At 35.7% G+C, this 24,866-nt stretch overlaps 1 protein-coding gene across 2 annotated transcripts in view; it reads right to left on the bottom strand.

The window, feature by feature from the left end:
- Positions 1-14,610, bottom strand: part of LOC101894508 (cGMP-specific 3',5'-cyclic phosphodiesterase) — a 219,042-nt gene extending 204,432 nt beyond the window's left edge. For both annotated transcript variants that reach the window (XM_059132180.1, XM_059132181.1), the window contains exon 1: positions 13,083-14,610. The gene's annotated coding sequence lies outside the window, so the exon portion shown is untranslated. The remainder of the gene's footprint in view (positions 1-13,082) is intronic.
- Between the last annotated feature and the right edge of the window lie 10,256 nt (positions 14,611-24,866).

Genomic DNA, 24,866 nt, shown 5'->3' with positions numbered 1-24,866 from the left:
TAGTCCTTTGAACTTTAAATTAAAATTATAATCATCGCGTCTATGATTGAATTCTCCCATAAACACTTTTAATTGTTATGCGGAGCTCTACTAAATTAGCAAAGTGGTGTAGGGTATCATAAAGTCGGCCCCGCCCGACTTTAAGACTTTCTTCACTGGTTAATTTTAAAATTTTAGTTCCTTTACAGGATTTATAAGTTAAATCTAAATGACCAAGTCAACGAACCTTGAAATCAAAGAGGAGGAAACATAAATACTAAGAACGGGAATTTTTTTTTGAAATAAGCTGTAGTCTACTCCCGATTCGGAGTGTAGTCAATTCAGTAGACCAAAAATAATGTATGAGAATTTACAAATATTTTCTATTTTTTCGTTCTTACTATTATGATACGATTTTAAATAATAGAATTCTTCACTCTGAATGACCTTAAAAGAGATGTGGAGGTGATATAAAAACTTATTTTTTCCCAAAGAATGAAAAGGATTTTGTTTTTTTTTTTTCGAAACAAGCCGGAGTAGTAGACCATACATAATGTAAATAAAAATAATTTATGTCAATAATGTTAATCCTTGTGGATCTAGAAATATTTTCTAAAAAACGCAGAAGGGGAAAAATTTAACGCAGTAACAGCGCCTCAAACAATTATACATTTCAAATGTGTTTCGTTCATACTATTATTGTACCATTTTAATATAATGGAATTCTTCAAGACGGAAAATTAGCACAGAAATAAAAAATATCTCACCTACACTAATCCTTTGCTAAAAACTCAAACTCAGTTGCTGGCAAACACCCACATAGACACCTTAGCATTTATTCTATTCCATTATCCGTAATGACTCATCTGCAGTTATATCCTATTTTCTTTACAAAAAAAAAAAAACACTGCATCCCAGTGCTAATGTTTCCTGTCACTTTGGCAGTTGTTGTTTTTGTTGTTGCTGCTGCTGCTGCTGCATTCGCGTGGCGCTGAGAGAAGAACTTTATTTAATGAAATCAACAACACAGCAAATTTTCTTCGCAACGAGACATGCGAAGGCGAAACACGACAACTGTTATAAAACTAAAGACATGAAATGAAACGAAAGAAAGAAAAGACAAATGAAGAAGCAAATAGTCAGGATTACGATGCATGGAATTCTAGACAAGGGTCAAAGTTCATTATCATGACAATAATGACGGCAATGATAAAGCATATTTGCGAGGAAGATCTCCGCCGTTGTTGTTCGGGGACGATGATGTCCTGGCAGAAGGGGGGTGGTTGTCAGCCCAAAGAAGATTACTTCTTGTATACCAGTTACATGTCAATGAGCGGCAAGGAATGAAAGAAAGCAAGCACATCCTGGACGGCAACATGACTCCGAGAATTCCTGCTACTTAGCAAAAATTAGTTTCATTTAAAAAATGCAAAAGAAGTAAATATGAATTTTAATTAATTTTGTTCATTATGTCGGATGATGAGTTTCAATTCGAAGAACAGGTGTTGCAAAGACATTTGCTCGAAATGTTAAATGGAGAGATAAGTTGTTTTGTGTTAAGAGCAAGAAATAGCACGGCAAGTTGAAATTAACATTTTCTGCTTAATCAGCAACGTAAATAGTAAGTCTAGTAATTAGGCAATGCAAAAACATTTGAAACTTTTCTTAGTAGTCTATAGTAAATTGTTTTTAGCTTGCCAACTTGGCATAATGGAATTTTACGCCACACAATTAAATCATTGGGGAAAGGCGAAAAAAAAAATGAGAGAGAAATGAGAATGGAGATTTTCCACTCCCTCAAGAAACCACGGTTCCAAAGTGGATTGATGTGAGTAATTTAGAATAGCTGATTCTTAAAGTTAGCTGATTCTAAAGTTAATTCTCTACATAGCTTAAGAGCTTAAATTATATCTTGATAGGTAAAGTGGAAAATATTTGGGAAACCTTTGTTATACCTTACAAAAAATTATGTTACACCTCGAAATATGGAAAATATATATGGATCTTCCTGTCTCGTCGAGCTAAGTCGATCTAGCTATGTCTGTCCATGTTAAATTGTAATCACGTTACAGATCGCTATTCCTAACGAAATTTTGCATAAAGGTCAGAATAGAATGCTATTGTGGAGAAGATCACAAACTATTTAGGGTTTAAAACTAGTCAACAACTGAAAAAAAATTTGTGATTTTACAATTGTTCCAGAGGTGCAATTATGGTGCAGTATGGGACTAGAGTTTAGGGCTAGTCAGAAGCCAACCGATTTAAATGGTTAGCGAGCAATAAAATTAGCCAATGAAAGAGACCATAACTTTTTTGTAAAAAATACGAACATTTCTATTAAACCACGAATATTTTTAAATTCCAGCGAAATCATAAATACGCGGAAAGGCCACTTCTGACCTTTACATTGACGCTGATATTCAAGATATCACATATATAGCAAAATACAGGGTGAGATAAAAAAGTCCAACAAACTCCAACGCCATTTTTTAAATTTTATAGAATGAAAGCAAAAAATGTCGGAAAAAGCATTAAATATTAGAATAAGTTTAGATTTGTTCGAATTGGTCACCTTTGGCACGAATTATGATCTTCAAACTGCCAATGAAACCGTCACACGCTGCCCGAATATTGCTCTGCGATATTTTGGCCCATTCCCGGTGAAGCGCTTGCTTGAGGTGATCGACACTTTGGTATTTCTTAGTGCCAACCTTGCTTTCCAAAATACTTCAGACACAATAGTCCAACGGATTGGTATCCGGAGATTTTGGTGGTCATTGTGCGCTGGAAATGAAGCGAGGAACCTCATTTTGTAACCATTTTTGGGTGGCGCGTACTGAGTGCGAGGCGTACTGAGTCCTGTTGGAATGTCCAATGTCTACGGTCAAAATGTTTGTGTGCTCAAGGCTTTAATACACTCTCCAGAATATTTTCGCATGCGATTTTTTCAATTTGACTTACAATTTTGAATTTTTAATTTTCTCAATTTTTACACCTCCCAACACAACGTTTTTAGGGTATTATATGTATCGTCCGATCCTCACGAAATTTTGCATGAGGATAGGGTCGCAATTGAAGCCTATTGTTCTTAGGATGTGCATTTAGAGGTTTAAATGGCAAAAAAATTTACATTTTTCTAATTTTGTAGTCGGAATTTCGCATCGGAAGAGAGTTGAGGACAGAGAAGAAGTCTAGCATTTTGGATGACCATTAGATTATATTTAGCTGTAAAATGGACCACAACTTTTGTGTGCAATTGTTTTGAATACTTCAAAACACTAAGGAGTGCGAAAATATTGGCCAAATTCTCCGGGTCAAAAACCTAAGGGCTCTTTGGCATTATTTCAAAAACGAAATCTTCCAAAATGGATTTGAATGTAAAGGGACTTCGAACATATTGTAGTGTTGTAGGGTATCACATGGTCGGCCCCGCACGGCTATAGCCTTTGCTTACTTGTTTATACTTATACATCTACACGAAGCAAAATCCATTATTAACAAGTGAAAAAGTAGCAAGTTTAGCCGGGCTGAACTTTGAATAAGTATCCTCCACTATTTGGAAGGAATTTGCAAATTGTCAAAAAAAAAAACCGTTGAAAATACTGCTAAAATCATAAAACACCGAATATAGGGAGGTTCCGTTATATGGGGGCTTTACGTAGTTCTGGAACTGCATTTTCAATCACACCCATTAGGAACCTTAAATACGAAAATACCGAATATAAAGAGGTACCGTTTTTTTGGGTCTATACTTAGACATGGACCTGGATAGTAAACTTACTACATGAAATTTAAAGGATGAAGTCGTTAAAATAATCAAAATAGCGAATATAGCGAGGTAATGTTATATGGGGCCTATATGAAGACGTCGACCTGTTTGAGCAATTTTTTGTCATAGGATGTAGTACCCATTAGGAACTTCAAATTCCAAATTTCCGGTGAAAAGTGTAACACAACTCATCAAAATAGCGACACTTCTATGCAATGATGTTTCTTTCATAATGGGTACCCATGTTACTAATTTACAGCCAAGTCGGGTTAAAAATGTAACTTAAACATAGAAAAACATCTGTTGGCCACCAGAACTCAAGCGTCGGCCATGGTGATGGTGTGCGGATTTCACCCTTCTCTCGTATTAATCATCAGAATAAATGCCGAATATTATCGCGAAAATTTTCTGGAGAGTGTATTAAAGCCTTGAGCACGCAAACATTTTGACCGTAGACCTTGGACATTCCAACAGGACTCAGCACCATCGCATTCGGCACGCGACATCTGTTGGTCATGTTTTATGGGGGCTATACGAACACGTAAGCCAATAACAAAGGTCCTGCAGAAATAACACACATCTAAGTAAAATTGTATTAATTCATTTATATCGGTCGCAAGCTAGAGTGATTTCCAGGTTGTCATGCGGACAGACGCACATCGCTAAATCGACATAGAATTTTATGCTGATGAAGAATATATGTACCTTGTGGGGTCTACAATTTATATTTCGAAGTGTTACAAATGGAATGACAAATTTAATATACCCAGCATGCTGTGCTGGAGGGCATAATAAAGAATCTATTTTGTCTAGTATTTATGAGTATGTATGTACTGTTTAATCTCACATGTTAACATTAAACAGACATTGCCAGGCCACAGGGATCCTACACTGCACATTCGCATTACCCCATCCTTTTTCCATTACGAATTCGGCAATCTGGACAATTGAACTAAACTATATTAATTTCTCCTATATTTCACCAATTTATCACAAATTATCCTAAATGCCTACCTTTCATATTCTATGCCCAAACAGTTAATAAACAGTTCGTGTAAATCAAATATAATTAACAAACAAATTCCGTTAATAAATCTTTATTACATGCAATCCATTCTGGTTAATTGTTCGTATTGGCCACGAAAGCAAAAAACTTTCCTCATTCGCACATTCTAAATCCCAAATAATCTGCACATGTTGTCGGTATGAGGAAAGAATGCCAGTAATCGCTGATAAAACCCTACAAATGAATAACAGCAGAAATAAAATAAAGACCGAGGAAAATCTCTATGTAGCTATGTATAAATTTAGGTCCCTTTAAGGGAGCAGAAAAAGGAAACAGAAACAAAAAAAATCCTTATGGACATACATGAATCTATATTAGAAAGCCAGAAAACGAGTAGCTGAGGGTTGGTCATCTAAATCAAGTCTTTGCATCGGAGCCTTCTGTAGCCAACATCTACCATGAAGGATATGAAAAACAATAAACTCACTGGCATTTTGAGAATATCTAATGTCCAAATAAGATACCAACCCCAAAGAATTACAAGACATACACATATAACTGCTTCCCACATGCTATCTTTGAGGCAACTCAATGAACTGGGCCACATGAAATAAGTATTAAAATCTCAAGACGTAAACAAAAAAACAAACAACACAAATGCGAATCAGCAGAACAAAACAAAAAGCCAGAAATACTCATGCAATTTCTTGGTTTTGTTGCTATTGTTTTTTTTTTTTTCGTTTTTGATAATGAAAATCGAAACCCAAATGAAAAATATACAAAACCAACAGAATGGAATACTAGCAGGAGATATTGTGAATGGTAGAGAAGGAGAAACAAGAAGAGTGAGGGCCATGGCATCAACGCCAAATGGGGGTCTGTCAAAATGTAGATAAAAAACAAGCAAACAAATTGTGATTAAAATCCAGAGAATATTTGTGTTGTGGGAAAAAGGAAGCGGAGGTTGTTAACAACGAGGACAGATACTGTGTGAATGCAAAAGAGAGGAAAAGTCGGAATTTCGAAATTAGAATAGCGCGGTCCGCTTTTCATATACAAGGTCATGGATTCAAATAACATCATTACATATGGGACAATATATGATTTTAAGGTTAAAGATGATTTTAAATATTCAGTTCTTAGTCAGTAAAGCCCTAAGATCCGAACAAGATCTGAATAGTGAAAATCAAGAAATTACATTCCAGCAAATACTCCCATTACCATATAATGGTTGTTTTCCAAACTTTTAGAAGCGCATGCATCCCCAAATAAGTAATTATTATTTGGTCACAACAAGTAAAAAAAACACAGTTAAGAAAGTCTTAAAGTCGGGCGGGCCGCCTTTATGATACCCAACACCACTTTGTCTATTTAGTAGAGCTTTACATAACAAATAACAGTTTTTATGGGGAATTTACCAACTATGATTATACAGGGTGAGATGAAAAAACTTCAACCAACTTCAGACAGCTGTCATTTCTTAACCACTCATCCGACAGCTGTTAAAATTATTCCAATGACAGCTCATTATATTGTTTACAAGCGTACAAAAGCATTTCGGTGAGAATTTTCCAGAAAAACATTTATTCGTGATGGAATTCAAGCGTGATAGTGTTATTTCATTATATTTGGCTGGAAAACCACATGCGGCTATCGTTAGAGCACTCCAGCATTTAAATGTGAATACATCTTTTGTGTCTCATATCATCGCTCGTTACCGTGATACTGGCAGCGTAGCCCGACGTCAAGGAAGTGGATGGAAGAAAACAGCAACATCAGCAGAAATGATTCGAAAAGTGAAGAAGCGACTTGATCGAAACCCGCGTTGCAGTTGCCGGAAAATGGCTCGTGAGCTGAAAATTCGGCAAATATTGAAAAATGAGCTCGGGCTAACGCCTTTGAAATTCCAAAAAATGCAAGAACTTACACCGCAACAGAAAGAAAATAGACTCGAAAGAGCTAGAAGAGTTGTTTCGCTTGGCCCAAAGTGGTGAACTACCGAATTTGATTTTCTTCTATGAGAAAACATTCGTTGTCCAGCAGTTTTTAAACAAACAAAATACTTCCCAAAGAGGTCAGCTGAAAATGTCCACTTTCGGTTGGTCAGCAGAACTCAAGCGCCGGCCATGGTGATGGTGTGGGCCGCCGTAACAGCCGATGGTCGCTCTTCGCTCGTATTAATCGACCGTGGCATCAGAATAAATGCCGAATATTATCGCGAAAATATTTTGGAGAGTGCATTAAAGCCTTGGGCACGTAAACATTTTGGCCGCAGACCTAGGACATTCCAACTCAGCACGCACCACCCACGAATGGTTACAAAATAAGGTTCCTCGCTTCATTTCCAGCGCACAATTTCCACAAAAATCTCCGGATACCAATCCGTTGGACTATTGTGTCTGGAGTATTTGGGAAAGCAAGGTTGGCACAAAAAAATACCAAAGTGTCGATCACCTCAAGTAAGCGCTTCGCCGGGAATGGGCCTAAATACCGCAGAGCAACATTCGGCCAGGGTGTGACGGTTTCATTGGCCGTTTGAAGGACATAATTCGTGCCAAAGGTGACCAAATCGAACAAATCTAAACTTATTATAAAATTTGATGCTATTTCCGTTCTTTAAAATATTTATTTACAAATTTATCTATAATTTATGGACTCGAAAACCGCTGCACAGATTTTCCTGAAATTATACTGAAATCGGTTCAGACTTGGATATAGTTCTCTACATATTTTCCGATTTGGCAATATTTCATGCATATATATCAAACTTACTTACTATTGGGGCATGAAATATTGCCAAATCGGAAAATATGTAGAGAACTATATCCAAGTCTGAACCGATTTCAGTATAATTTGGCGAATTTATTTGTGTACCCAATATCCAAATCTGAATCGATTTTAATATAATTTGGCAAATATATTTTCTGATCATATTCCGCCACTCATTCCAAAATATGCATGAAATATTTCAAGCACGATTTGTATGACCGATAAGACCCAATGGGGTAGCGAAGCACACCGGGCAAAGCTAGTTTTCTAATAAACTAAACAATTTTTCAGCGTTTACAACCTTTAAATATTCCTATATGTTTACTCTATCTCTCTCTCTTTTCTCCCAGGAATCACAGATTCTAGCATATATGTACTACGCTACGTTCCAATAATAAATATTTAACAACACTTGACTCAATTCCATTATTTCCCATTATTTTTAAGGGCATTTTTGACATTCAGTCTTAACATAATTTCGCACCCCCTTGTGCCGTTTTGAATTATTTTCTCAATTTTATTTCGATTTGGCGGCACGCGAATCCCCCCTCAACAATGATTCTCAAGGGCAAATAAGATTTGTAAATACCTTCAGGTTGATAATGTCGGCTTTATACTGTCATTAACATAACGATGCCAAGAAGAGGAGGCAGCAGATAAAAACGTAGATCCATTTAAAATTTGCTTTTAAAACCTAAACAAAATCTCGGTAAACAGAGAGGAGGCTGACATTGCTCGTACAACGCGTAATGAAATATATGTATGAACGTTTGCTGTGCGGCATAGCGTGTAACACAGCATGTTGAAGAAGAGCTGTGGAGAAACTTGAAATCCACTACCGGTAGGATAAGTGGTGAGGGTGATGTGTGCGTGTGTGGAAGAAGAAAGCGGATAGCAAAAAGTAAGAGAAAAATAAAGAAAAGTCAATAACTACCAGCCATACAACAACAATAACAAAACACAAATGTTGACGATAATAATGGCGGGAAGGGCGAAAAGTAATTGAAGAACGGCACAACAACAACAAGAACGAATAAACAGACAATAAATTTGATATATTTGTGTTAATGTCTCGCAGAGGCTTAACAAAGGATGAAGAAAAAGAATAAAAAAACAAGAAAGCAAAGGCTACAGTCGAGCGGGGCCGACCGTTGAATACCCTACAACACTATAATAAATGATACAGTTTATATAGGCGAGATACTCGAAAGAATTCCACAAGATATTGTGACAAATATATAAAAGAAAACCATCAGGTTTCGTTCTCTAATTTTCGAATAATAGCAACTTTAACTAATTTGCTAATTTCCAATTTATTGGAAGATGTTGCACGTAAATGGTTTTCCTAGATCTGGAACCAATATTTCCCAAAGACCCATCGTCTCTCAGAAGTGGCAAAAGATTAACATTTATTATTGGCTTTTGACTGAAACGCATCTATATGAGATACAGCCATTAGACTATATTCTTCAACAAAATCAGCGTTAACTAAATAGTCAGAAGTGCGTCTTTCCTGTATTTGTGAATTCTCCAAGAAGTCACTGTAATAGACATTTTCGTATTTTGTCTACAAAAGTTGGCAAACTATTTCACACATTGAATATTTTTGGATGGCCATCCAAAACTGCTTGGCTTTTGCAATGTCCGGTAACCCCCATTCAAATGTGCCTGAGGATCGGGCGATAATTACGACCTGCTGACAATTTTGCAGTTTTTTGGTCCATTTCAACCCCTAAATATATGGCGATCATCTCCAAAAGGAGGAGGCTTCTATTCTGACCCTCATCTTATCCCCATGCAAAATTTTGTAAGGATCGGGCCATAAATGCGATCTGTATATGATATCCTGATATCCTAACTACTTAGTTTTGTTAGCTGTAGAAATATTACCAAATGTTTAATTCAAAATGAAAATATGCCAAAAATATGACAAAATTGAAAAAATATGAGAAAATTTTACAAAATCAATATTTTCATCTTTAGAGAGATATTTTTATGAGATTTTTTTAGACGTTTTTTCTTTCCTGCCAAAAGACCATTCTGAATTAATGAGAACTGTCGAAATCAATTCAGCCGTTCTCGACATATAAGAGATTTTTCAAGCATATCTTCTTTGATAAACATATATATCGCACATATTTTGCTATATATCCGATTTGTTGGATGTTAACATCAATGTAAAGATCAGAAGAATATTCGCGGTTTAATGAAAAATTTTGAATTTTTTCAACACAAAAGATATGGTCTATTTTACCCGCTAAATATAATCCGATAACCACCCAAATTGGTAGGCTTCTTCCTCGCCCTAAACTCTAGCTACATGCGAAATTCCGCGTCGATTGGTCTATAATTGCGACCTGTATAGCTACTGCAAAATACGACATTTTTTCAGTATTTGGTCCATTTCAACCCCTAAACATTTGGCGATCATCTCCAAAAGAAATAGGGTCCTATTCTGACATTAACCTCACCTACATTTTAAATTTCGTGAAGATCGGGCCATAATTGCGACCTGTAGAGTGATTACAAATTAACATGGACAGACGGACAGACGGACAGACGGACAGACGGACGGACGGACATACATAGCTAGATCGACTCAGCTCGGCGAGCTAGGAAGATCCATATATACTTTCCTATATGGGAAACCAATATTTCGAGGTGTTACATAATTTTTGGCCCAATCAAACTTATAATACCCCCAACACATAGTGTTGTAGGGTATAACAACAACGACAGCGACAACATTCTAACAGTAACTTTGAAAGGTTAGTTATTTCTTTCTTTTGTTAACTTTGTAAGAAAACCCACATTTTCTCTAAGACTAATGGAGTTTTAACACACACACAGACATACATATCATCACATGCACACCCACCTGTCAAAGGTACAAAAAGTCCATAATAAAACAATTAACCAATGATGTTATTCGATTAAACAAAACTGACCTTACTGTAGAATAACATAGGCAACATTTAACCTAAAGCCATGGAAAGTTTAGCTTGTTGTCTTTTTGTTAAATCAGAATTTTTCATGACAGAAACTAGATTCACAGATTGAGGAAAAAACCAGTGAAGAAAATCTTAAAGCCGGCGAGACGACTTTATGGCACCTTTGAATATTTAGTAGAGCTTCACATAACAAATAAAAGTTTTATGGGGAATTTATGAGAACTATTATATTATTATATTATATCAACAATGATTATACTTATAATTTGGAGTCCAAAGTAAATAAATATACGAGGGAAATATCCTCCTCTGAGTCGATTTCTACAAAATTTTATTTTTTTTTTAAAGAAAAATAAATTCAAAAATTTAAAAAAAACGTAATTGTTGTAATACTTTAATGCGTACAGAAACAAATAGCTCGGTCTAAAAACGCGTGAACATGCCAGGAACAGCTGATCATGAAAAAAGCAGGAACATGCCAAATTTAGTCCGCATACACGAAGGATTTGTCTTTAGGATTTATTAATTTCATAGCAAATGCCAAGCGTGCAGGAAACTAAAATCTTTTGAAATTTAGTGGCATATCTGTCGCAATTAGAGAATTATAGGTACCAACATACTTCCACGTAATAATCGTATCCTCAATTAAATTGTTGTGTAGTTTTTTTTACTGTTAGCCTTATACCATTGGAAAGGCGTTGTGGGTTAATGCTCCATCATATCCCAATCTGAACCGCCAAACGCAATAGTTTTTACTTTTTTTTTAATTTTGTTGATTGAAAGCAAAAAAATGTCGGAAATAGCATAAAATTTTAGCTGACCTCTTTGGAAAGTAAACACGGTCATTTTGTTTGTTTACAAACTGCGGAAAAAACAAATTCGGCAGTTCACCACTTTCGGCCAAGCGAAGCAACTCTTTAGCTCTTTTGAGTCTATTTTCTTTCTGTCGCGGTGTAAGTTCTTGCACTTTTTCCAATATTTGCCGAATGGAACATTGCGATATGTTCAGCTCACGACCCATTTTTCGGCCACAGCGACTCTTTTGTCTGCAGGTAGGTCAAGTTCGAAGATGGACTATATCGGTCCACGATATCGTATAGCCCCCATATAACGGTACCCCCCGATATTTGGTATTTTGATGTGTTAGTCACATTTTTCAATGGAATTGTCTGAAATTCCACTCAAGGAGTCCCTAGTGGGTACTTTATACCTCGGAAGAGAATTATCTATATAGGTCCACGATATCGTATATCCCCCATATAACAGTACCCCCGATATTCGGTATTTTAATGATTTTAGCCATATTTTTTAACGGAATTTTCTGAAAATCCACACAAGGAGTTCTTTGTGGGTACTTTATCCAGTGGAAGAGAATCATTTATATAGGTCCACGATATCATATAGACCCCATATAACGGTACACCCAGTTTTTCGGTATTTTGATTTTTTTTACCCACATTTTTCAACGGAATTTTCTGATAATCCACACAAGGAGTTCCTTGTGAGTACTTTATCCCTTGGAAGAGAATTATCTATATGGGTCCACGATATCGTATAGCCCCCATATAACGGTACCCCCGATACTCGGTATTTAATTGATTTTTTCAACGGAATTTTCAGAAAATCCACACAAGGTGTTCTTTGTGAGCAATTTAACCCCTGAAAGGTAATTATCTATATAGGTCCACAATATCGTATATCCCCCCATATATCGGCACCTACCGATGTTAGATATTTTAAATATTTTAACAGAATTTTTAAGGGATTTTACTTTTTTGAAAATTTTCTAATTCGTTCCAAATGGTGGAGGGTATTCAAAGTTCGGCCCGGCCGAACTTACTGCTTTTTTACTTGTTTTCTGTAAATTTCTCACCAAAATGCGTTTTTTCGCTTGTAACCAATATAATGAGCTGTCACTGGAATAATTTGAACAGCTGTCGGACCAGTGGCTTAGAAATTACAGCAGTCTGAAATTGGTTGCAATTTTTTTTTTATCTCAGACTGTATGTGCATTTAAAAAACTAAATTTTCTACGTACTTCCGATTCTGATGTTATATCTCCAGTTTTAAGTAGAATTTGTAAAATCTATATAGCCCATGTTACTTTTAGACGATGCTTTAGTATATATTCAAATTGTCCGGAAAATCTATGCTGCGGTTTTCGAGTCCATAAATTACAAACATTCAAACATTTTCCTCGTTTATATATATAGATACCAATATTTTTACCTATCGTCCAGTATTTTTGTCCCATTATTTTTGTATTGAAAGTCTTGGGCCCATTTTCAAAATGCATGGGCTTTATAAAAACTCAAAGACAAGATTCGAAATCAATAGAAGACCAAAACATGTTCAATGTGGGACAAGCATAGGGATATCCACCAAATAATGGTGACATCAGCTTCCAGAAGTTTTAAAAAGGCGTTTTAATTTCTGATGTGGATATAATTTAAACTTCCCTGCTTCCCTTCTAGCATACCTCGAATTAACACCAAATACAGTTCTATAAAAGTTTAACATTCAATAAGGTAAAAACAATATTTCAAACCAACATATTTCCCCCCCTTTAGTACAATAAATAAGGACTACAGATGATAAGTGAACTGACCTTTTTTCTCTCGGTTTTTGTTTTGATTATGTTCTTTCGCTTTGTGGAATCTTGTTGTTTTGATGTCTGTTTTGTACAATTGTATAATACTGTTGTACGTCGATTTCTTTTCTTCTATAAAAAATCAGCAAATTCACCGCATCTTGTTTATTGTTTTCTTGCTGCTGCTGCTGTTTATTTACATTTAACCGCAAAACGAATTGATATTTACTTAAATTGTATTCTTTTATTTTGTTGTATTTTCTTCTTGTGTGTAATATTTGTTTACTTTGTTTTGTTGGAAATGAACGTTTTTTTTTTTTTCTTCACATTTATTTATTTATTTATTTTTTGTTTTGTTATTCTTCCACATGTGATGTGATGACGATGGGAATAAAGATGATAACACTTGGTAAACACTTTGTATTTTTACTCTTTTCTTTCAATTATTATTTAATTTTCACATCAAATACTTAAATTTTATGTTTTGTACAATATTTAATTATTGGTAAATTTATTTGTTATAATTTTTGTTTTCTCAAAAAGGGTTGTTATTTTATTTCGTCTATTGATTATGCAAAAGCCAAGATATTTGTGCGCACATGTGTTTGTGTGTGTGTGTGACAATTTTTGTAATACCGGCGGCTGAAGTCTAGTAGCACACCACCACTGCGTTAGCGAGGACGACGTCGACAAAGACTAGGACAATAATGTAAAATGTCCTTTGGCCATACCGTGTATTTAGCCGTTACAACATGCCATTCATATGACTTTACAGCGTGAACTAAGCACCGAGACCCGCAGTTGCTGTAAGCTAAGCTACTCAACAACAACTGGCATTACAAATTTTACTCTCCAGTTACGTTGTTTTCATTTTCTCTTGGCCATTGTGCTCTTTCGCCCTCTCTCTCTCTCTCTCTCTCTATCTTTCTCTGTCCGTCATGCAATGGAGTTTTGGCTTTTCACATTCGTCACAGAAGTTACAATTTTCGTGGGGGTGGGGATATAAATATAACGGTATTTTGCACCTTTTAGCCGTTGTACTGTTACAAAAAACTCCCACTAACTTTCATACCCGCATACACACAAACCAACAAACATACAATACGCTCACACACTGTGTTGCATTAGACGACTACATACATCCATGGATGTTTGCAGAAAAAATATAAACTTTTTTTGTTTTCTTTTTTACTTAGCAAAACTTCTTTTCACTCTGCCATAAATTCACATTTGTTTCACTCTTCTTTTCATTCACACATTTTTTTGTAAACATTTGCCATTATTATTATTATTATTATTTTTTTCTTTTTCTATTTAGTTGTATTTATTTTATATGAATTTTTTGTTTGTTGCTGCTACTGCTGCTTCTACTTTGCTCCACTTAACACTGGCGCCACATTGCGTCTGCTTTTGTCTGGAGTCCCGTGAATAATGCCAAGTCTGCTGTTTCCTGTTATATTTTTACAACTGTCTTGTAAGCTAAAAATTTGTGTTCACCTTAAAATTGTGTGTTTTTGGGGCCATATGTTGTAGTTGTTGTGTTGACTTAGTTCCGAACGAGCTCTCTCGCTAGTCATATTTTTTTTCTTCTCCCAGTCTGTTCTAAATACCTCTCATTTTTTTATATTTTTCATTTTGCAAAATATTTTGCTCTGTTTATTGCAGCAGCACCCATCTCTCAGCTGGTGGGTGTTTTTAAATGAATGTTGCCAGATTGTAGATGCCTAATTGGCGAGGACATAATGTAATTAGATTAATTAAAACATTAATAAATAAATAGACTGCAAGTATCCGCCATATTGAAAGCGAAAAATTCGAATTAATAAAAAAATCCCTTATATTTTGATTTGATTGATTTGAAAACAAGTAAAACGACATTACGGCAAACGGGAGACAATTTTATACTACAACGATTCTAATCTATTTCGAGTCTTAAATACAACATTTTACATAATTACGTGGGTAATTGCGAATAGGATAACTAGGACCAATATGAATAATTTTTTGACGGCGGTTGTACAAATACCAAAATTTACACAAATCTATTATTACTATGTCATACCCTACAACACTACAATATGTTAGAAGCCCCCTTATGTCCAAATCCATATTGGAAGATTTTGCTTTCGAAATTAGGATTTTCACTAAAGACATTTGCCCAATATTTATACACTCCGTCAGGCTGTTAGTTGTTGTGGTCCATTTTACAGCTAAATATAATCCAATGGTCATCCAAAATGCTAGAATTCTTCCCTGTCCTTAACTCTCTTCACAGGCTTGTCGATTGACTTCAATTGTGTGATCGGAAAAACATTTCTGTTTTTGGTTAATTTAAACCCCTAAATATATTGCGATCATCTCCAAAAGCAAGAAGCCCCTCTGTATCTCAAAAATTTAGACTAATCTATGTGATTTGCTTGTCTACGATATTTGGCTATATTCGTCAACTAAATCAGCATAAAAAATCCAGAAGTTCGCCTTTTGTGTATTTCGGATATCGCCTATAAGTAATGCTGGTATTTTTTCACACAAAATTAGTGGTCCATTCTTCCCGCTGTCCTTTAGTTTCTATTTGTGACCTTTATAACGGCTTCAAAATCAGGAAAAATTTTAGTTGTTGGTCCACTTCGACCCTTAATATATTGCGGACATCTTTGAAAACAATAGGCCTAGCCCTTCTGAGCCCAACCCTATCCTTGTGAAAATTTTCGTGAGGATCGGACGGTATTTGATATACTTGTATAATATCTCAACCTGTGTTGTAAGGTGAAAAAATACTACAAAATATTATATATCAAATTGAAAAAATCGCATGCGATAAAAAATAGGAAAAATAAAAAAAAAAATTTCACAAAATACTACAAAATCTATATTATCGTCATTATTGGCATATTCTTCTGCGATTTTTTAGATTTTATACTTTTATGTCAAGAGGGAATTCTGATTTGGCAAAATTTGTCAAAAACGCTCCAGCAATTCTGTAGATATAAGCATTCTAACTAACATCCCCTTCCTTTGTATATACACATTGTACATATTTCGATATATATAACCGATATATTTACTATCGGCATCTACGTAACGGTCAGAATTGACCTGTTCGACTATTTGTGATTTCGCAGGGAATAAAAAATTCGCGATTTAATGGAAAATTTGATTTTTATTTAACACAAATGTTGTGGCCTATTTCACCCACTAAATATTACTGGATGACCATCAAAATTGGAAGGCTTCTGCCCAGCCCTCTAGCCCCATGCTAACTTTCGCTTTGATTGTACTAAAATTGCGACCTGGAGAGCAACTGCAAAATCAGGTTTTTTTCAGGTTTTGGTCCATTTCAACCCCTAAATATTATGCGATCATCTCCAAAAGAAATAGGGTTCTATTCCGACCCTAGACCCACCTCCATTCTAAATTTCGTGAAGATCGGGCCTTAATTGCGACCAGTAGAGTGATTACAAATTAACATGGACAGACGGACGGACATACATAGCTAGATCGACTCAGCTCGGCGAGATAGGAAGATCCATATATACTTTCCTATGTGGGAAATGAATATTTCTTGGTGTTACATAATTTTTGGCCCAATCAAACTTATAATACCCCCAACACGTAGTGTTGTAGGATATAATGAGGCTTAAATCGTCAAAATACCGAATATCCGATGGAACCTATATATGTGCGCTATAGGAAAACGTGGACCTAGATATTCAATATTCAGCTGAACTGGAACCCATAATGTACTTCAAATACCAACTTTTACACAAATCCGTAGAAAAATATGGGTAAAACTATCAAAATACCGAATATCGGGAGGTACCGTTTGACGGGGGCTATACGAAAACGAGCACCTTTATATAGAATGTTCCTCGATCGGAGATAGAACCCATAATGAACTACAAGTACCCATTTTTAATCAAGTCCGTGGAAAAATGTGGCTAAAACCATAAAAATACCAAATATCGGTAGGTGCCGTTATAAGGGGACTATCCGTAAACGTAGACCTGTATCAACAATGTTCTGTCACCGAAGCTGGAAGCCATTGCAAACAACAAATAGAAATGTTTAGACAAATTGGTGCAGATGTGTGGCTAAAACCATAAAAATACCGAATATCGGGAGGTACAGGGGGGTATACGAAACGTGCACCTTTATACACAATGTTCCTCCATGGAAGCTAGAACCCATAATAAACTACAAATACCCATTTTTAGACAAATCCGTGAAAAATGTGGCTAAAATGATCAAAATACCGAATATCGGGAGGTGCCGTTATATGGGGACGATCCGAACACGTAGACCTGTGTAACCAATGTTCTGTCACCGAAGCTGGAACCCATTGCAAACAACAAATAGAAATGTTTAGACAAATTGGTGGAGATATGTGGCTAACACCATCAAAATACCGAATATCGGGAGGTACCGTTATATGGGAACTATCCCAAAACCAACCATCCTAGACACAATGCAATGTACCGTGCCAAATTTTAAAGCTCTACGTCAAATAATGTGAACTGTATCGTGATTGCAACAGACGGACAGACAGACGGACAGACAGACGGACATCGTTAAATCGACTTAGAATTTTACGCTAATCATGAATATACAGGGTGAGATAAAAAACTGCAAAAAAAATATGACGTCATAATTCTAATATGTTTTTTTTATTTTATATAATGAAAGCAAAAAATGTCGGAAATAGCATCAAATTTTAGAATAAGTTTGGATTTGTTCTAATTGGTCACCTTTCTCACGAATTATGGCCTTCAAACGGCCAATGAAACCGTCACACGCTGTCCGAATGTTACTCTGCAGTATTTTGGCCTCTTTTCGGCGAAGCGCTTGCTTGAGGTGATCGACACGTTGGTATTTTGTAGTGCCAACCTTGCTTTCCAAAATACTCCAGACACAATAGTCCAACCGATTGATATCCGGAGATTTTGGTGGCCATTATGCGCTGAAAATGAAGCGAGGAACCTCATTTTGTAACCATTCTTGGGTGGCGCGTGCTGAGTGCGATGGTACTGAGTCCCGTTGGAATGTCCAAGGAGAATACAAAATTCGGCAGTTCACCTCTTTCGACGAAGCGAAGCAACTATTTAGCTTTTTTGAGTCCATTTTCTTTCTGTTGCGGTGTAAGTTCTTAAACTTTTTGGAATTTCAATGGCTTTACCCCGAGTTCATTTTTCAATATTTGCCGAATGGAATATTGCGATATGTTCAGCTCACGAGTAATTTTTCGGCCACCGCGACGCTGGTTACGATCAAGTATCTTTTTTACTTTTCGAACAATTTCTGCTGATGTTGCTGTTTTCTTCCGTCTGCTTCCTTGACTTCGGGCTACGCTACTAGTATCATTATTTCCTCTTTAAATATTTCCATAAGAAAAGATTTTATGTTTTGATGTGTTCCGAGACATATAGTTTTATTTTGAAGAATATTTTGACATGATCCCGGTTAGGGAGATTTCAAGAAATCTTAAGGTGTTGGAAGCCAATTACAAAATATGATTTCTTAATTTCCACTTACGTTGTACATTCAATCTGGTAACATTCAATTGATTTATAATTTTTCTCTTTGCAGATATTTGTTAACCCCATTCATAAATTGTTCACTGGGGGTAAGTACGAGAGAATATTTGTTTTGCTAAGTGTAATTTGAGTCCAGGACAGTGGTTAAATCAGTTTATAATTCTTTTCAAATTCTTTAGTTGGTAAACCTTTTCTTTTCCATTTCAAGAATTTAAAGTAAACTAAAAACTGTGCATTAATCTCGCTTTAGAAACAAAATATGCAATTCATTCGGCTTTCATTAGTTGCTTTTGATTGTTCTCAAGAACAGTTTTTATATAAATTAATAGTCGATGAAAGTGAGTGGTAATCACAGACATTTGAATTTTAAGCTCAAGGGTATGTATGATATAGATTATGAATTTCTCAATAAGATACTTTTAATTTTTTTGTCATATTCTTGTCAGCCTTCAAGGAAAATTACGCTTATTTAAAATTCTGAAAAACAAGTAAAAAAGTATCGGTCGATTTGCCGACAGATGTATACCCTCAGCCAATGTTTTATTTAAAACATATTTTGACTTCAGTTATGAATTTTCAAACTCTTGACCCTCTATGGAGTAGGTTTTGAATGGGTCAATATTGTCCATTTCATATCGGACCTAAATAAATATGATATAAATATTATTATGAATATAGAAGAAAATCGAAAATTTATATTAAATTTTTGCGAAATGGTTAATTCCATATTCATTTCAGGATTCTGGTTGAGAGACATATATTTAGATGTAGCAAGTTGTAAAGAATATAAATATTGGGATGTGTGAAATTTCAAGACAATCGGATAATAATTATAACTTTCATAAAATGTGATGTAATTTTATGAGAGTTGTAATTATTTAAAATTTTGACCCTTTGTGGGGGATGTACCAGAAGGAGTGGACCGATATTGTCCATTTTCGCACCAGACCTAGCACTGACGCAAATATTAGGATTTGCAAAGTTGGAGCAAAATCAGATTATCGTTTCTATTTCTGTGCAAAAAATATGTATTTTTTGAAAATTTCGACCATTTGTGGGGGAGGTACCAGAAGGAGTGGACCGATATATTCCATCTTAACACTAGACCTTGGGTTAATATAAATATTGTGATTTGTGAAATTTGAAGACAATCGGACTCCTACATCAGATTTTATTATTCAAAATGTTGACCCTTTGTGGGGGAGGAACTTGATGAAGTGGACCGATATTGTCCGTTTTCGCACCAGACTTAGCACTGACGCAAATATTAAGATTTGCAAAGTTGGACCAAAATCGGATTATCCTTTCACTTTCTGTGCAAAAAATATATTTTTTGAAAATTTCGACCATTTGTTGGGGAGGTACATAAGGAGTGGACCGATATATTCCATCTTAACATCAGACCTTGGGTTAATATAAATATTGGGATGTGTGAAATTTGAAGACAATCGGACTCTTACATCACATTTGATGAGAGTTGTAATTGTTCAAAATTTCGACCTTTTGTGGGGGAGGTACCAAAAAGAGTGAACCGATATTGCCCATCTCCGAACTGGATCTAAGTTTGACAAAAATATTACGATGTACCAAGTTTGGATCAAATCGGATACTCCCTTCGAGAGTTATCGTGAGCACCAGCCAGCCTGACAGACAGACGGACGGACGGACATCGCTAGATCGACTCCAAATGTTCTGAAACGGATTTGGTCCAAAGAGACCTAGGGTCTAAAAACGTTATTTCGACTAGGCACGTTTTGACCGTATCAAATTGTACATACCCTCTGTAGCCATATGGCTAAGGGTATAAAAAACGAAATTGCTGGCACTGGAAACTGAATTTCATAGCCATTTACATTATTACTCAGTTTTCTCGAACTAAAATTATTATTGACTACACATTTATATAAGTCTGTTTTTAATGCATTAGGCCATGTGTTACTACTTTCAATCATCACATCACACTTATCCATTAAATAAAAAATCGACTCAATACCACTGTTGCAAATATATTTTTACGTTTAGATGACAAGTGCTAAACATACAAATGTCGCCAAAACCGGAACAAAACATTTATCATACGCACTCCCCATTAGCGGAGTACGCGTATGCGCAATAACTTGTTCGTAAATTTGCCGTTATATGGCTAAGATTGAAATGTTCCTCTCTATGTTCTCATAAATGGTCTCTCACTTTATTTTTGTCGTGGCTGCAAAGAAACTGGGACCGGAACATTTGTGTTGTGTTTTTTGTTGAAACTGATTTTTTAATGGGGTGGCGGGTAGCATTAGTACAAAAACAACATTTCCAAGGGAAATGAAAGTGTGTGTGTGTATGTGTGTTTGTTTATTTTAGAAGAACCAATAATGGAATGAAATGGAATGTGACAAATCAGGCAATGGTTTGTGTCAATGATGACATTGCCATAAAATGTGTTAAGACTTTGTTTATAACGAACAATTCCCAGACGTTAAGTGGAAATAATGACAACTCAATGCCATAGCATTGTTCCATAAAACGGAGCCTAGCGATTTAGGGAAATTTCTCAGAAACTACTGTCAATACTAGGATTATTTTATAATTGATTGTTAGGATAATTGTCATATGTTTTATACCCTACACAACATAGTGGTGGTGTCTTTGTGCATTTGTTTGTAACATGGAGATGGAAGCAAGATAGCCCCATACTTACCTTTGAGGATCTTCATAAAATCGATTTATATATGTCTGTCCGTCCACCCGGTCGTCCGTGAATTTTTGTGAACAAAATGCGGGTCACATTTATTATCCGATTTTCGAAACAATATTTGTTTAGCCCAAGAACGAACACTATTGAAATTTGTGAAAATCGGTTCAAATTTGGGTATAGTACCCATTTATATCTTCAACCGATTTTGGGTTAATTGTGCACCAAATGAATCGGTTCAGATATAGCTTCCATATATATGTTTCATCGGTGTTAAAGTCCTTCACATGCGTAATATGCACTCTACAACAATAATCTTTATTACCGAAAATACCTCTGCCACTGCTCTGCCAAATTTTATCGAGATCGGTTCAGATTTTATATAGCTTCGATATACATCTTTGTCCGATTTTACAGTTGCTCACTATGCTGTAATATTAGCCCAATTCGCTCATGCGGCTCAAAAATTTCATTGTCAAAAAATGATTAGTATTGAAAATAGGCTATGTCGATCCCCAAGCATCGTTACCTCCTGATTTGCGTTTTTCTAAATGCTTTAGGAAGCTGTTTACATTTCGGGTCTCTAGTAGGTATGTGTTCTTCTAATAAAATAATGTCAATTTCTGGCCACTATTTGATCTGAACATTCAAAAGATGCCAAATTTTTCTAAATTCGGAACTGTTTGGCTTAGGTTGGACAGAGGAAGATGGAATTTCTATACCCTCCACCATACATAGTATGCAAGCTATATTAACTTCGTCATTCCGTTTGAAACTCATCGAAATAATAATTTTAAACCCAACAAAGCCCTGTCCGCCCGTCCGTCTGTTGTAATCACGCTACAGTCAAAACGAATTAAGATAGAAAGCTAAAATTGTGCACAGATCTGTCTTTTGTCAGGTGAAGTTCGTTGGGCTTAATCGGTTCACGATATCGTATAGCCCCCATATAACGGCACCCCCCGATATTCGGTATTTTGATGACTTTAGCCACATTTTTCAATGAAATTGTCTGAAATTCTACACAAGGATTTCTCTGTGAGCACTTTAGCACTTGAAAGAGAACTGTCTATACAGGTCGACGATATCGTATATCCCCCCATATAGCGGCACCTTCCGATATTCGATATTTTTATGATTTTAAATACATTTTCAGTGGAATTGTCTGAAAATTCACACAAGGAGGTGTGAGGTCCACGATATTGTATAGCCCCCATATAACGGCACCCACGATATTTGGTATTTTGATGATTTTAGCCACATTTGTCAATGGAATTATCTGAAGTCCACACAAGGTGAGTACATTATACCATGGAAGAGAATTATCTATATAGGTCAATGATATCGTATAGCCTCCATGTAACGGTCCCAACCGATATTGAGTATTTTTATGATTTTAGCCGCCTTATGTTCCTTAGGAGTACTTTACCCATTAGAAGAGAATCGTCTATATAGATCCACCTTTGAGTATAGCGCCCATATGACGGTACCGCCAGATATTCGGTATTTTCATATTTTTTGCGACATTATTTACCGGAATTGTTTCAAATTTCGTACATAAAGTTCGGAACCGTTACTACAACTTATGATAGAAATTACTTATGCAGGACCACGTCTTTGTATAGCCCCCATATAGCGGTTTTCATTTGAGCGGTATTTTTCAACGGAATTTCTTTTGAAATTATTCAAGTTTCTTCAAAATGGTGGACGGTATAAAAAGATCGGCCCGGCCGAACTTAGCTGCTATTTAACTTGTTATACCCTACACCACAAGGTGATCAGGGTATTATGTCTTTGTACATTTGTTTGTAACAGGCAAAAGGAAACGAGATAGACCCCTAGATCCTTTTGATGATCTGCATCACATTCTGAGTCGATTTATGCATGTCCGTCCGTCCATCTGTCCGTGTATTTTGGTATACAAAGTACAGTTCGCATTTATTGTCCTATCCAGATGAAATTTTGCACAAATCATTTGTTTGGCCCAAGGACGAACCCTATTGAAAATGGAGATAATTGGTAAAAATTTAGATATAGCTCCCATATATATCTCCGTCCGATTTACCTTTTATTGTGTACCAAACGTGTAATATCAGTCCGAATGGTATGGAATTTTGCACGTACGATCAGATTGGACCTGAAAATAAGTATGTCAAATTTTCTCGAAATCGGTTCAGATATAGCTATAGCTCCCATATGTATAGCTCATCCGATTTGTTATGTTTGTCCTCCACAGCCGTAATATGCACTCTGTAACAACAATATTTGGGGAAATATATCAAATACAGCTTAGAAATATATTTGCTAAATTTTATCGAGATCGGTTCAGATTTGGATATAGCTCCCATATATAACTTCGTCCGATTTACCTTTGATTGTGCCCCAAACGTCTAATATTTACCCAAATGGGATGAAATTTGGCACTTACGACCGAACTGAGTCTAGGAGCTAGTATGTCAAATTTGGTGAAGATCGGTTCACATATAGCTATAGCTCCCATATATACTGTTCATCCGATTTGTTATATTTGTCATCCACCGCCGTAATATTCACTTCGTAACAACGATATTCAGGGAAATATATCAAATACAGCTCAGAAATATCTTTGACAAATTTTATCGAGATCGGTTCCGATTTGGATATAGCTCCCATATATATTCTTATCCGATTTCAAATTAATTGTGCACCAAATGGGCAATACAAGTCCGAATTTAAAAGATAACAAATGCTTCGGCATAATTAGTCTATTGAACTTTAAATTATAATTATAATCATAGCGTATATGATTAAATTCTCCCATTAAAACTTTTAATTGTTATGCGGAGCTCTACTAAATTAGCAAAGTGGTGTAGGGTATCATAAAGTCGGCCCCGCTCCACTTTAAAACTTCCTTTACTGGTTGGTATTTGGTGAAGGGATAGATATGAATTTCTGAAATTTGATATTTATATTACTGATGGTATATGTGTTTGAGATTTGGTAGTTGTTTGGAAATACGTCCAATATTTGCACGAAAAGTACTGAATGGTACTAAATTTGTCATAGAGCTTAGGAAGAGAGCCAGCACTATGAATATTAGTATTATGATGAGAAGCTTCTTGATTAGGAGATTGGTTTGGAAATACGTAGTATATTCTGTATGAAAAGTACTTAAACGAACTAAATTTGGTATAAAGTAAATGTGGTAGAGCTGGAGTTGCTTAAGTCTGGATTATTTCCCCATTGGCTTTACTTCAAACTACGCGCTGTTCTATCCCGACGAAGAGAAAGATCACTTGGCTGAATCAGCCATTTGATATGACGACCTTTGTTAAAAACAATATTTTTTATAGGTCTAGATAAGAAGGTGGATTGGGATATTGCGTGTGTAGGTGGAGCCAGAATTGCAAAATGTTTTATTCTATTTTCGTATTTCACATTCAAACATGGTAAATAATTTCTGAAAACAATTAACAATTATTCCCTTGAGTTATTCACAATTGAAGTTCAGCTAATTGGAATCCGCATAAAAACTTTTAATAAATTTATAAACTCTTGAGCATAATTTTCCCCCTTTCATTGTTTGTCTTCCAAGAAAACACATTAAAG

Source organism: Musca domestica, unplaced genomic scaffold, assembly GCF_030504385.1.
Source record: "Musca domestica strain aabys unplaced genomic scaffold, Musca_domestica.polishedcontigs.V.1.1 112, whole genome shotgun sequence".
Classification (NCBI taxonomy): Eukaryota; Metazoa; Arthropoda; class Insecta; order Diptera; family Muscidae; genus Musca; species Musca domestica.
Note: the sequence above shows the minus strand (reverse complement) of the source record. Positions and strands in the feature narration are given on the sequence as shown.